The sequence below is a fragment of the Prionailurus bengalensis genome, chromosome D4 (assembly GCF_016509475.1).
Source record: "Prionailurus bengalensis isolate Pbe53 chromosome D4, Fcat_Pben_1.1_paternal_pri, whole genome shotgun sequence".
Taxonomy (NCBI): Eukaryota; Metazoa; Chordata; class Mammalia; order Carnivora; family Felidae; genus Prionailurus; species Prionailurus bengalensis.
In genome coordinates, this window is record NC_057359.1 from 78,394,366 (window position 1) to 78,409,813 (window position 15,448).

A 15,448-nucleotide genomic window follows, 5' to 3' on the forward strand; every position below is an offset into this window, starting at 1 on the left:
AGTGAAGGGAAAGAATTTAAACATTCTTGATAAAGACTATAATGACTTTAAAACCTGACCCTTTTGTATGTAGCAATTTACTATATGGTGGAGATAGTATTACAGACCAATGGGGGAAAGGACAGATTATTTAATAGATGGTGCTGGGGAAACTGGATCACTGTATGGGTACAAATAATGTTAAATCTCTGTCTTATATAGGATGGCTCAAAGACTTCTATATGAAAGAAAAGATACTATATAGCCAGTAGGTCACAATAATAAAAAATCATGAGAATTAGAGAATTGTTTGTGGCAGACACAGTCTTATTACATATGACCCCAAATGTATAAACTATAAGGTCTTGGAAAAGGGCATGGAATTTTATGTCAAAATTACAGATTTTCATTCAGAAATTGGTACTTCAGAGAGGGCTAACAGATGAACCTATTTTGGGATATTGCAATGACAAATATGACATCTTTCTTTGCCTTGTTCTGATCTTAGGGGAAAGTGCCCAGTTTTTGATCTTTAGTATGATTTGAACTGTAACAATTTTTTATTGAGGTATTCTTTATCAAGTTTAAGAATTTCACCTGCATTCTTAGTTTTCTGAGAGTTTTTAACATGATGAGGTGTTAGATTTTGTCAAATGCTTTTTCTCATCAACTGATATAATCATGTGCTTTTTCTTTTTTGACTTGCTAATTAATAGATTACATTACTTAGTTTGGGGACCAGTCTCGCATACCTGGAATAAATCCCATTTGGTGGTATTGTTTAATTCTTTAAACACATTGCTAGATCTGGTTTGGTAATATTTTATCGAGGAATTTTTCATCAATGTTCATGAGAGAGATTGGTCTGTAGTTTTCTTGTAATGTCTTTATCCGATTTTCTTATTAGGGTAGTGGTAACCTCATAAAATGAGTTAAGAAATATTTCCTCTGTATCTGGTTTCTGGAAGAAATTGTGGAGACTTGGTATCATTGATTTGTTAAGTGTTTAGTAGAATTCACCTTTAAACCAGCTTGGACTGATGATTTTTTTTGAAGTTTATTAATTATTGATTCATTTTAAAATATATGTCATGATATTCAGATTATCTTTTAGTGGGTTTTGGTACTTTGAGTCTTTTAAGGGCTTTCCCAATTTTATTTATGCTCTCGAAATTGTGGGTATATAACTTTTCTTTTTTGTTAACTTTATTTTTTATTTTTTTAAATTTACATCCAAATTAGTTAGTATATAATGAAGCAAGATTTCAGGAGTAGATTCCTTCATGCCCCTTACCCATTTAGCCCATCCACCCCCAAACCCTCCAGCAACCCTCAGTTTGTTCTCTATATTTATGAGTCTCTTCTGTTTTGTCCCCCTCCCCGTTTTTGTATTATTTTTGTTTCCCTCCTCTTATGTTCATCTGTTTTGTCTCTTAAAGTCCTCATATGAGTGAAGTCATATGATTTTTGTCTTTCTCTAACAGACTAATTTCACTTAGCATAATACCCTCCAGTTCTATCCACATAGTTGCAAATGGCAAGATTTCATTCTTTTTGATTGTCAAGTAATTATCCATTGTGTGTATGTATATATATATATCACCTCTTCTTTATCCATTCATCGATCGATGGACATTTGGGCTCTTTCCATACTTTGGCTATTGTTGATAGTGCTGCTATAAACATGGGGGTGCATGTGTCCCTTGAAACAGCACACCTATATCCCATGGATAAATGCCTACTAGTGCAATTGCTGGGTCGTAGGGTAGTTCTATTTTTAGTTTTTTTGAGGAACCTCTATACTGTTTTCCAGAGCGGCTGCACCAGCTTGCATTGCCACCAACAATGCAAAAGAGATCCTCTTTCTCCGCATCCTTGCCCACATCTGTTGTTGCCTGAGTTGTTAATGTTAGCCATTCTGACATGTGTAAGGTCGTATCTCATTGTGGTTTTGATTTGTATTTCCCTGATGATGAGTGATGTTGAGCATTTTTTCATGTATTGGTTGGCCATCTGGATGTCTTCTTTGGAGAAGTGTCTATTCATGTCTTTTGCCCATTTCTTAACTGGATTATTTGATTTTGGGTGTTGAGTTTGATAAGTTCTTTATAGATTTTGGATACTAACCCTTTATCTGATATGTCATTTGCAAATATCTTCTCCCATTCTGTCGGTTAGTTTTGGTGATTGTTTCCTTCACTGTGCAGAAGCTTTTTATTTTGATGAGGTCCCAGTAGTTCATTTTTGCTTTTGTTTCCCTTGCCTCTGGAGGGAGACATGTTGAGTAAGAAGTTGCTGCGTCCAAGATCAAAGAGGTTTTTGCCTGCTTTCTCCTCGAGGATTTTGATGGCTTTCTGTCATTGAGGTCTTTCATCCATTTTGAGTTTATTTTTGTGTATGGTGTAAGAAAATGGTTCAGGTTCATTCTTCTGCATGTTGCTGTCCAGTTTTCCCAGCACGACTTGCTGAAGAGACTGTCTTTGTTCCACTGGATATTCTTTCCTGCTTTATCAAAGATTAGTTGGCCATAAATTTGTGGGTCCATCTCTGGGTTCTCTATTCTGTTCCATTGATCTGAATGTCTGTTCTTGTGCCAGTACCATACTGTCTTGATGATTATAGCTTTGTACTATAGCTTGAAGTCTGAGGTTGTGATGCCTCCTGCTTTGGTTTTCTTTTTCAAGATTGCTTTGGCTATTCGGGGTCTTCTCTGGTTCCATACAAATTTTAGGATTATTTGGTCTAGCTCTGTGAAGAATGCTGGTGTTACTTTGATAAGGATTGCATTGAATATGTAGATTGCTTTGGGTGGTATTGACATTTTAACAATATTTGTTCTTCCTATCCAGGAGCATGGAATCTTTTTCCATTTCTTTGTGTCTTCTTCAATTTCTTTCATAAGCTTTCTATAGTTTTCAGTGTATAGATTTTTCACCTCCTTGGTTAGATTTATTCCTAGGTATCTTATGGTTTTTGGTGCAACTGTAAATCGGATCGATTCCTTGATTTCTCTTTCTGTTGCTTCATTGTTGGTGTATAGGAATGCAACCAATTTCTTTGCATTGATTTTATATCCTGCAACTTTCCTGAATTCATGAATCAGTTCTAGCAGTTTTTTGGTGGAATTTTTGGGTTTTCCATATAGAATATCATGTCATCTGCGAAGAGTGAAAGTTTGACCTCCTCCTGGCCAATTTGGATGCCTTTTATTTCTTTGTGTTGTCTGATTGCAGAGTCTAAGACTTCCAATACTGTGCTGAATAACAGTGGCGAGAGTGGACATCCCTGTCTTGTTCCTGACCTTAGGGGGAAAGCTCTCAGTTTTCCCATTGAGGATGATATTAGCATTGGGTCTTTCATATATGGCTTTTATGATCTTGAGGTATGATCCTTCTATCCCTACTTTCTTGAGGGTTTTTACCAAGAAAGGATGCTGTATTTTGTCGAATGCTTTCTCTGCATCTATTGAGAAGATCATATGGTTCTTGTCCTTTCTTTTATTGATGTGATGAATCATGTTAATTGTTTTGCAAATATTGAACCAGCCCTGCATCCCAGGTATAAATCCCACTTGGTTGTGGTGAATAATCTTTTTAATGTATGCTTGGCTAACATCTTGTTGAGGATTTTTGCATCCATGTTCATCAGGGAAATTGGGCTCCTTTGTAGTGGCATCTCTATCTGGTTTTGGAATCAAGGTAATGCTGGCTTCATAGAATGAGTTTGGAAGTGTTCCTTCCATTTATATTTTTTGGAACAGCTTCAAGAGTATACGTGTTAACTCTTCCTTAAATATTTGGTAGAATTTCCCAGGAAAGCCATCTGGCCCTGGACTCTTGTTTTTTGGCATAGAACTTTTCATACTTTAATCATCCTTTTAATGTTCAAGGTATCAGTGGTGATGATCCCACCTACATTTCTAATATTTTAAAATTGTGGGGTTTTTTTCCTCAGGGTTAGCCTGGCTAAGTGTTTATCAATTTTATTGATTTATTCAAATAAATACTTTTGGGTTTCATTGATTTTCTCTATTGTTTTCCTGTTTTCAAATTCATAGATTTTTGCTCTGATTTTTACCAGTTATCTTATTCTGCTTATTTTAAACTTAATTTACTTTTACTTCTCTATTTTCCTAAGGTAGAATCTTATGTTATTGATTTTAGATCTTAATTCTTTTTCTAAAATATATATTTGGTGCTATAAATTTTACTTTTAACACTGCTTTTGCTGCATCCAATAAATTTTAATCAGTTATATTTCCATTTTTATGTAGTTAAAAATGTGTTTTGAAATTTCTCTCATGACATCATCTTTGTTGTGTTATTTAAAAGGATGCTGCTTAGGGGTGCCTGGGTGGCTCAGTCAGTTAAGCATCCGACTCTTGATTTCAGCTCAGGTCGTGATCTCACGATTCATGAATTCCAGCCCTGCATGGAGCCCCCACATTGACATTGCAGAGCCTGATTGGGATTCTCTCTGTCTCTCTCAAAATAAATAAACTGAAAAGAAAGAAAATGCTGGGGCACCTGGGTGGCTCAGTCAGTTAAGCATCTAGCTTTGGCTCAGGTCATGATTTTGCAGTCTGTGGGTTTGAGCACTGCTTCAGGTTCTGTGCCGACAGCTCAGAACCTGGAGCCCGCTTTGGATTCTGTGTCTCCCTCTCTGTCTGCCCCTCCTCCCCATGGATGGAAATCACAGGAAGACAGACTTCACCTGATACAATTATGAACTTCTTAACAAACTAATTTTCAAGAGAATTGAATGGGCTGCCTCAAAAGAGCTAGTGTTCCCCCAGAATGATCAGAGGCTTTGAAACAGAATCAAAGCAAACATTTAAAATAAATGAACATTAAGTTTTTTTTTTTTAAAAAGATGTCGTTTAATCTCAAAATATTTGGGAGCTCCTAATTTATCTTTTAACTATTAATTTCTTGCTCAATTCTGTTGTAGTGTGTTAGTAGCATGTATGTAGTATGTTAGCGTGTATGATATTCATTTGTTACATTTTTTAATATGTGTTTTATGGCCAGAATGTGATCTGTCTTGGTGCATATTCCTCCTGAGTTTGAAAAGTGTATGTACTGTGCTGGCATTAATGGAATCCTCTAAAAATGTCCATTAAGTTGATTATAGTGCTGTCCAAGTCAACGTTCTCCTTTCTGATTTTCTTCCTACTTGATCTACCAACTCCTAAAAAAAAAAAAAAGCAGTATTGAATTTTTCAGTTATAATAGTGCATATGTGGCTTACTCTTTTCAGCTCTATCAGTTTCGCCTCCTATATTTTGACTCTTATTTCTAGTTGGCTGTATTGTTAGGTATATACATGTTTTGGATTGTTGTTTCTTCCTAGGGAATTGACCTCTTTATCATTATGTACTACCCCTCTTTTATTCATGGTCATTTTCATTGTTTTGAAATCCACAGATCCGATGATCAGAATGTTTTGGAATTATGCTCTAGGTCTCTGGTATCCTGCTCCTTGAATCTGACCTCTGTTTCTCGATTGCTATTGCCCTCCCTTCCCTGCTAACCACGAACATTGTCCCCCTGAGTTTCCACTGGAGGACTTTGTGAGCTCCTCTTTCTTTCTCTAGTAACCATAGCCAGCAGCCGGCTGTGCTTCATTTCCTTCAGAAACTCAGCTGCTTGGTTACTTATCAGGAGCAGCTGTTAGACAGTCTGGAGGGGAAGCCAACGATGCTTTACTTTGGGGAGGGCAGCTGAAGGAGTGAGAAAGCAGAGGCATTCTTCAGTGCATCCAGAAGCCTCAGGTGGAGGGCGTCAAGGGGGATATCAGAGAAGAAAGAGACATCAGACGTCTCGCGGCCCGGTGATTTCACCTGGAGTAGGGGCTGTTTGGGGCTGTCTAGGCCAAAGGGTCCGGAGGCAGTGACAGCGTGTTGGCAGTGGACATCAGTCCTTGGAGTTACCCCTGTGAAAGCTACTTGCCTCCGGGAAGAGACAAGCCACTTTGTCCTGAGCTGGGCCTCATTCCCACTCCCTGAATCCACCCCTTTTCTCCCACTGAGAATGACCTTTGGGTCCCACGGGTGAGGTGAAAAGAGTTAAAGCTGTTAAAGCAGTCCCTGGGAAGTGCAGTGTGAGAAACAGCAAACCTGGTTGAAAGCAACAGTGGTCTGGACGTCGGCAGCCTGCTTTCTGGGCCTCAAACCTTGGCCTGACCTTGACATAACCTTGGGCAAGTTACGGGATCTCTCTTGGCTTTTATTTCTTTATGGCATTGGATTTGATGAAATGTGTTTTTGGAACAGAAGTTGAAGATTAAAGAAAAGAAAACCCTGGGGAATTAGTTGACTGTAACTTAGTATTAATCCGTGGCATGGTGTGACTTTAATGAAAGTAACTTGATGTTCGGCTACTTCAGGAGGAAGATGTCTGTTCTCTTTTGCTCTGCATTCAGGTCACATGGGCCTGAAATACAAAGAGTAATTCTGAATCACACTTGTAGAGGGTATATTCAGGGAAAAGAATCTGGGAGAGTGAAGGAGAAAATTACAAATCAGGGAGATATGTAATCTGGAGCAAAGGAAATCAGGGAAGATTAGATTTATTTTATTATAATGGTTAAAGCATGGCTACAACTTAGCAAATAACTTGTTTTGTGCTAAGCACTGTCCCACGAATTTTGAATGCACCATTTCATTAATTTTCACCACTTGGTCTGGGGGAAGCAGGGTGTGTGCAGAGAGGGTGGGTATGTGTACCTATAGTAAAACTGAGGACACTGAGATTTAATGAGTAATATAACTATTTGTAACATCACACAGTTAGAGAGTAAAGCATGCCTTGGTTTTAACCCATGTGTCCTAGGCCAAAAGCCAAGCCCCTAACTCATAACCGCCACAGGATAGCGAAGTGGCCTTGAAGTGCTTACATAGCGTTCAGAGGCGCCATGTTTGTATGTAGCAGCGGAACGAGGTCCTGTGGATGGAAATCACATGAAGACAGACTTCATCTGATATAATTATGAACTTCTTAACAAACCAACAAACAGTTTCAAGACAATTGAATGGGCTGCCTCAAAAGAGCCAGTGTTTCCCTGGAATGATCAGAGGCTTTGAAACAGAGTCAAAGCAAACATTTGCCTGAGATATCTTTATGGTTACTCACACATAATACAGAGTGGCCTGTATAATCACCAAGAAGTTTTTCAACTGTGAGTTTATGATTCTTTGACTGCCAAGTTCTAGCATGTTTTAACAGGCGATGCTCTTAAGACTCCACAAAGCATGGAGTGTTTCTCCTGACAATTAGGATTGGTTGGTATCGATACCCCAACATATAAATACATAAATAAATTTTCCAAATAACCACCATTTACTGGTCCCTTTACATAGTTCCAGGTACTAAGTGCTTTACATGCTTTAATCCTCACAACTTCTTGGTAAGTCTATCTTATAATCATTCTATAAAGCTGAGGAGGTACCTGAGATTCACAGAGGTCATGTAGTTTCCCCTTAGTAGATAGTAGGAGGTAGTGGAGAGTGGATAGTAGGCAGCAGGAGAGGAATTGGAACCCGAGGCTGCCTGCTATAAAAGCCTTTTTCCTAACTATTCTGTTGTACCAGTTCCCTCCAAATGGTAAAATTTCCCTATTACTGCTGAGAAATTTGAGGATTAGATTAAAAGAATTTCTTGTGGACTAATGGTTTCCTAGGTGCTCTGTACCCTTATTGCACTTAAAACACCTTGTTTACTACTCATAACACTCTCCTTAAGTAGCTGCATCGGTTTTGCATACACAACTGAGAGGGAAAGAGGTTGAATACATTTCTCTTTGGTCACTCACATAATAACTAGCAGCGTTAGTTAACATGTTAACACTCCTGAGTCTTTGCAGTGAGTCACTCTGGGTTGGTACGTTGGACTGGCCACGTCCACGATGATAAAGCTAAGTGATTTATTTGGACCCTCAATATGTGGCAAATCTGCACATAGAATTTATTTTTTTCAACCTTAGTTAATTCTCTTTCTACAGGAGCAGTGTTGATCATAAAAAGTCACTAAGGTTGTGTGGCTCTGATTATTATGACTAGCACTTTAAATCCCATTTTCTCATTAATTCCTACTATCTACACAAATGTAGTAAGTATTTGCTGCATGTTACACCAGTTGCTCACATAAAGCAGTTTGGGGCAAATCTACCTAAGAGAAAAGAGAAAATGTGTGTGGGCTCAGATACGAGAAACCGGTCCAGAGAAGTTCCTGTCCCACCAACAGAGAAAGTGATGGCAAAGTTGACTGTCTTCTGCTGAGTTTCAGCTCTTTAACTCAATAAGAGAAAACAAGGGAATGAAATTATTTCTGAAGTACATTTTGAAAGGGGAGCAGTATTGATCTCTCTGGATTTTTTCAGCCTTGGAAGATTTCTTAGATATCTGGGAGACAGGGTCAACCAGTTGACTCTCATGGTCTGCTTCAGCCTTTTGCACATCTCTTAAGTAAAAAGCGTTTCTCTCAGGAACGAGAAGAGAAATGCAGAGTGAGCTCAGCAGTCCAATGAGCTGTCATTACCGGAAGTTAGTTGCACCCTCCTGGGCCAGCCTCTGGGGAGGCTCTCTTCCCTACCATGATGCTGTGAGGAAACCAGAGGGTCAGGGCATCTGGGGGATTTTCATATTCTAACACAGCATTTCCCAAAAAGCGAGTTTGTTCCCTTGGCTTCTTCCAAACGTTTATATGTCATACTTGTGATGATTGAAAAGGTTCTCGAAATGATTATAGGTGGTACATAAACCCAGCACTAAGAAAAAGTGAATCACATGATGAGAAAATTATTTTCATTTGAATTTTATTCCAATCCTTCAGATTAAGTCAAGAGGAAACTCTCAGTCTGGGGCTAAAAGAGTCTTCAACACCTAATTTCACCTTCCTTTTTAAATAAAGGGGAAAAAAAAACACAGGCTTCATACTCAGAAATTAGGGCCAGCTAGAATATCTAGGTAGGATTTAATCAAATGTTGTTTTCCTTGTATTTAATTTTAAAGCTATAGTCTGTACTCATTATATGCAGAATTCATATTTGTGAATTCACCTATTCACAAAAATTTATTTGTAATCCCAGAATCAATATTTGCAGTGATTTTGCAGAGTGGTAAAAAAAAAGTTGAGTCACCCCACACATATGTTGCCAGCTGAGAGGAAATAAGGTGACATTGTGCCTTCTTGTTTCAGGTCTTATGCTGTACTCATATCCATTACATGGTCTGTTTGGTGCCATATTTTCACATTTTTGTGGGGTCTTTGTTAGTGGTTTTATGGTTTAAAATGCCCCCCTCAAGATTGTGCTGAAGTGCTATTTAGTATACTCAAGTACAAGAATGTGCATTGCAGAGAAAACACATGTTGGATAAGCTTCATTCAGGCATGAGTTACAGTGTTGCTGGCTGTGAATTGAATGTTAATGAATCAACAATATATATTAAATCAATGATACATGTTCAATCACCAAAACATAGTAAATAAGGTGTCTTTAAACAGAAACACACAGGGGCGCCTGGGTGGCTCAGTCCGTTAAGTGTCTGACTTTGGCTCAGATCATGGTATCGTGGTTTGTGGGTTTGAGCCCCGCATCAGGCTCTGTGTTAACAGCTTGGAGCCTGGAGCGTGCATCAGATTCTGTGTCTCCCTCTTGTTCTCTGCCCTTCTCCTGATCATTCATTCTCTCTCTCTCTCTTCCTCTCTTTCTCTCTCTCTCTCTCTCTCTCTCAAAATAAATAAATAAATATCTTATTAAAAAAACAAACAAACAGAAACACACATTAAAAATGTTACATATTGGGGCGCCTGGGTGGCGCAGTCGGTTAAGCGTCCGACTTCAGCCGGGTCACGATCTCGCGGTCCGTGAGTTCGAGCCCCGCGTCAGGCTCTGGGCTGATGGCTCAGAGCCTGGAGCCTGTTTCCAATTCTGTGTCTCCCTCTCTCTCTGCCCCTCCCCCATTCATGCTCTGTCTCTCTCTGTCCCAAAAATAAATAAACGTTAAAAAAGGTTACATATTGATTGGTTGATGAAAATATTGTGACCAGAGGCTCGCAGGAACCTAGCCCTCTATTTCCCTTAGGTGCAGTGGTTCAGTATTTGTGGAGACTTTCTAGAACATGACTACCATGAATAATGAGAATTGACTGGACTTCTAGTTTAGACTATTGATTAGAACCTTCCATTTATGATGGTGCCATCTAAAGTATCCTTTAAAGTAAATATGAGTAAAAAAGCAAGTTGATTTAAATAAAAACATTAAGGTAAAAATAAATGGTACAGGTTGTTTGCTGTTACAGCCAAATTTTGAAAGCAGTAAGGTTAAGTCTGGAGTTTTATGTCACTGCTCTGCCAAAATAGTTAATCGAGCATTGAGCCTCAGTATCCTAACCTTGAAAATGACTATCCCTTCTTACATAGTGAGGTACTCCTGAAGAAACAAATGTAGCAGAACTCTGAAACCTATAAACAACCTTACCAGTATGAGTGAGGGATCGCCACAATCATCGTTATTGCCTCTTGCTAACAAATTGTGAGGATTACCAGCTACTCTGAGCTCCTCTGCAACTGCAGTTCCATCTGTCAGGGGGAAAAAAAAGCCCCACATTTGATATGCCCCCCACCCTTATTACCCACTAATAATGAAAAAAATAATGACCTTTTTTCCCATGTTGGTGACTATTTTCCCTGTCAACTCTGATATGCTCATAATGTGGGCAGACAGATTATTTATGACCAGGGAAATTAAATATTATTTCATTTCTCCTAATACAATCTGTGGCGTCTCCCAGCTCCCAATTCCTTCCCATTAAGGTTATTGTCTTTTCTGCTCCAATTGGCTGCGTGCTGTTGGGTTGTAACAGCACTGGCAGAATGCTCGGAGCATAATGGAGGTGGGAGAAATGGTGTAATTTGCAAGGCTGCCTTTCCCGTCTCTTCTAAATGAAGACATTTGGTCCCTGCGAGTCAAAACCCATTTTGATGAGTCTAGATGCATTTGGACTAATGGAAAAGGACAGCTACGGCTGTAATGGGTTTCCTGAACTGGGTTTTCTTACCCAAAATCACAGAATTTCAGAATAGGGAGGGTCATTTAAGGCCATCTGTTTTAAGTCTCTAATTTTGCATATGGGGAAACTGAGTTAGAGGGAAAATGACTCGTTTAATGCAGTCTCTGGTGAGAGCACACTTTTTCTACTGCCAAGTCCCATTCCAAACATTCTGGTTTTTGACTTATGTTCCTTTCAGGAGCCAATGACTTTTCTAAGCACTCAGAGATATGATCACATTATGTAAGGTCCAGAGACAGGACTGTTTCCCAAACATGGAGTGTCCTTTGTGACTCTCTCTGTCTCTTCACTTATTCTATTTCTCCAGGCAGTTTAGGTGGCACTGCTTCTCAAGGAGGGGGCTGGGGTTTTGTTGGGCTTGCATGGCTGTACAACTTCTCCCTCTGCCCCGTTCTGCTTTCCTCCCCTCCTTTTCATGAGTGTTGATTGCTAATATCAACCCTCTGTGTGTCAGGCCCCATCTCCATGCCTGCTTCAGGAGAGCCCAACCTGTGGCCCAAAAGAGGTTGAGAAGTGAGTTTCTTCCTTCTCTATTCTAACACTTATTTCACATCTCCAGTGTTCCAAAACAGATAAATGTGTGGTAGGTAAAATATAGTCCCTGCTAACTTAAGAGATCACCACTTGGTACGGGAAATGCCAAGTAGAAATGATTACATTAAGCCACTACTTAATCTAGACCACTGATTCCTCTTGACCAGATGTTGCAATATGGCCCTTGCTCATATCACACCCATCTTGCTCCTAGTTATCCACCCAAGTAAAAACCCAAATCTGAGTCTGTCATCCCTTGGCTTAAAGTCTCTCAGTGAAGCACCCTTTCAGTTTAAGTAAAGCCACACTTCTTATTGAGCACTTTCCTGTTTTCCCAGTGCCATTTCTTTGTGATGTGTTGTGCCTTAGTAACACTGGCCTGTTTTTAGTTTCTCGAAGCCATATGTTCTCCCCCATCTCAGAGTCTTCATACTGGCTTATTCTTTCATCCAGAATATTCTTCCTCTGCCTCCTCTGAGTGGCAGACACATTTTCATCCTTGACAACTTGTTTCCTTTGTCATCTCAAAGCCTCAGGATACAGTTCTGTAGGTTCCACCCTCCAAATCCTAGGGGGTACTCTTCCCACTGCTGAGTTGGGAAGTTGTTTCTTTATTATACCAATTTGATGGTCGATAAAGAACCTTGAGTAAAGGATGGATTTTTCCTATTTCCACCAAAGTCCCAAGTAGGCATATTAAGGGAGGGGGAGGTTCACCTCCTTGGCCACCTATTTTGACCACTGGCTGAAGGTTATTCCAAAAATGTACATATTGTCATTCTAATCACATGTTCATTTGCTTGTTTACTGTTTGTTTATTCCATTAGATTATATGTACCGCCTGAGAATTTTTTTTCTTCACTCCCAAGTATTCTGTTTTCCTTGCACAGTGCTTGACTTACAAAAAGTGCTCAATAAGGGGCACCTGGGTGGCTCAGTCGGTTAAGTGTCTGACTTCGGCTCAGGTCATGATCTCACAGTTCGTGAGTTCAAGCCCTGCATCGGGCTCTGTGCTAACAACTCAGAGCCTGGAGCCAGCTTCAGATTATGTACCTCCCTCTCTCTCTCTCTGCCCTTCCCTGCTCAATTCTGTCTCTCCCCCTCAAAAATAAACAAACATTAAAAAAAAGTGTCCAATAAATATTTACTGAAAAATTTGCTGAGTAAATTACAGAAGGTAGATGGGATGGGTGGCAATTTGAGCTGAGCTCTGAAGCAAGCATGGGATTCAAGTACTGCTCTGTGAAGGACAGGTGTTTTTGGTGGTGGTGAAGAACCATTCCTTATCTGTGAAATGGGCCAAAAAACACCTATCATAAAGTAAAGTGCTCACAGATGTATAATGCTTGCTCAATGCCTCACATGCTTGACATAGCAATACCAAAGTACATTTCTGTTAGCGTTACCATTATTCTTCTACTGTGGTTAATATATAACAGAGACAGTACTTTCATCCATTGATTAAAAGGCACAGTCTTGTAAAAAAAAATATAAAATCAAGGTTTATAATTAGCTTGTATGGTTTGGAGAACTCTCTGGGGGATTTTGGATTTTATAACTTTCGAAGTACCTTCCAGCCTTGCAATTTACATTAAGAGAGTGAAAAAAATAGGCTTTACAGAAAATTAAGCACATCATTTAGCCCAGGATGCTGAGACAGTGATTGAAAATAGTCTCTGTGTTTCTTTTTCTTACGGAATTTCACTCTCCCCACCACTGCCGTGATCTACTGAACAAATGCCCTGGAAGGCCAAAGTAAGTCAGACAAAGCTTACATCACCAATGTTAGTGGCTCTCTTTAAACTGATGTACCAAAGGAAGAACATTCAATGACAAGTTTTCAGCAATTCGCCTTTATATCTCCAGAGTTAGGAAGTCATTGGTACCTCAAACACACTTTGAAACATCCTCTCCCTTAAGAAGAAAAACATCACCGACTTCAAAATTCCCAAGTTCATGGTGAGGACTCAAATTTGAGGTCACTTGCTATTTTCTTCCAAGTAGCCGATCACCTCCCATTTCTCACTTTTTTCAGATAAGTGTTTTTTTTTTTTCGTATCGAATATATTTCTGTTACTACATTGTACTTTCCAAAAAGAAGAAAGAGAATAGCCAACTGAGATCTTAACAGGTTCTGTCTTTCCACAGGAAAATAAAGTGCTATTGGCCAGCGTTGGGTTGCTAAATGATTTGGGTATTAGAGAAAATGTGGGTGGCATAATGAAAAACAAAAAAAAATATCTAAAAGTTATAAAATCACCTCTCCCTTGCATTAGATTGTATTTAGCTATTTATTTTCTTATGATTAGACTACGTCTCATTTTAAATCATTAAAACATTAGAGGTAAAACATTTTACCTTTTCACTAAGGCAGAATTCCGTAGCATGGTTGAATGAGCCTTTGCTTGTACGTAGCTTTCTATCTTTGTTTCCTGAAAGTTCTTCAGGACCCTAACAAGAAATCATTCTACTTGGAAGCACAGTGCTAACTGTGGCAACACTGGCTCTACAAGGTCATAAGTGCCAATTAGGATGCTATTCTGGTTATGGCCCAAATCATCCTTCTCTTCTTCCAGAGGCCACATAAAGTGAGCCTAATTCACCACTAGTAAATGAGTCAGAGAGGCATAGATAAAATCAGTCTATTTTTTACTTCAAAATTCTAAGAAGTCAATGAAGCATCCTGCTTTTTTTTTTTTAATGGTATAAAGCACAAGGAATTCTAACCAGATCTTTGCTCTGTTGGAGATATCCATAGAACTCTAGAAACAACACCAAGGTCCATGTTTCTTCAAGCTTATTATGCACCCTCTGACGTGCATGTCTCTTGTCAGGACAGAGTGGTACCTGCTACTTCCTTCTCTGCAGATCTTAGCATAATGACACCAATGTGATAATGATAGCAATGGCCACTGTAGCTCTAGCTACTGTCTATTCAGTGATTACTATGTTCCAGGCAGTGTTATGATAAACTTCCATATAGTAACTAGTTTAAACTTCATGATAACTGTATGAGGTAGATATTATTACCATTCCCACTTAATAGATGAGGAGATTGAGGCAACAGGATCCTGAATTACTTGTTCAAATTCACACTACCATCACACGGTGGAATTGAGATATAAATCCAGGTATTCTGACTCCAAAGCCTTTATTACTAACCATTACACTATCTGACTTCCCCAAGGTAAGAGAACAAGTAAGAACAGAGACCATTTGAAACAGATCAATGCCTAGTTTTCATATAAAAGACATATAAAGATTATAATTCTACTGACATTATAATTTGACATCTCATCTGTCATCGACTTTAGTTTTGTGGCTACTGGAGAGACCAATTACTTTGTTTTGTTTTGTTTGTCTTTTGTTTTCTATATTTCTCAATTCATAGGAAGTCCTTAGATTTTAGTTCATGTTTTGAGCTAAGAACTTAGGGATTTGTGCTCTTCATTATTTTTCTTTATGGTTTTAAAGTGCTATTAGGAGTAGATACCTCACCCTGCTGCTCCTGTCCTTCTTACTACTTTATGGTTGTGAAGGTGCAGTTCCCAAAGCTTTGATGTTAATGGGTACTTCATTTGAGGCACACACAGACGATACTTTAATTAGCTGCAGCACTGTTTCCTGCCATGGGCATCCAAATTCCCTTCCCTGAATTCTAACAGAATTACTACTGCCTTCAGCTCTAACTCGGTCAGGTAATCTATCATAAATTCCTCCTTTCTTCTTGGGGACCATTGCCTATAACCCACTCGCTGGTACTAATCTCTGTATCAGTCATGGGTTTTGGCTGCAAACAGCAGAATGAATGCTTTGGTGATAAAAGCAATTTATTGCAAGGATATTGGGTAGCTTACAAAATC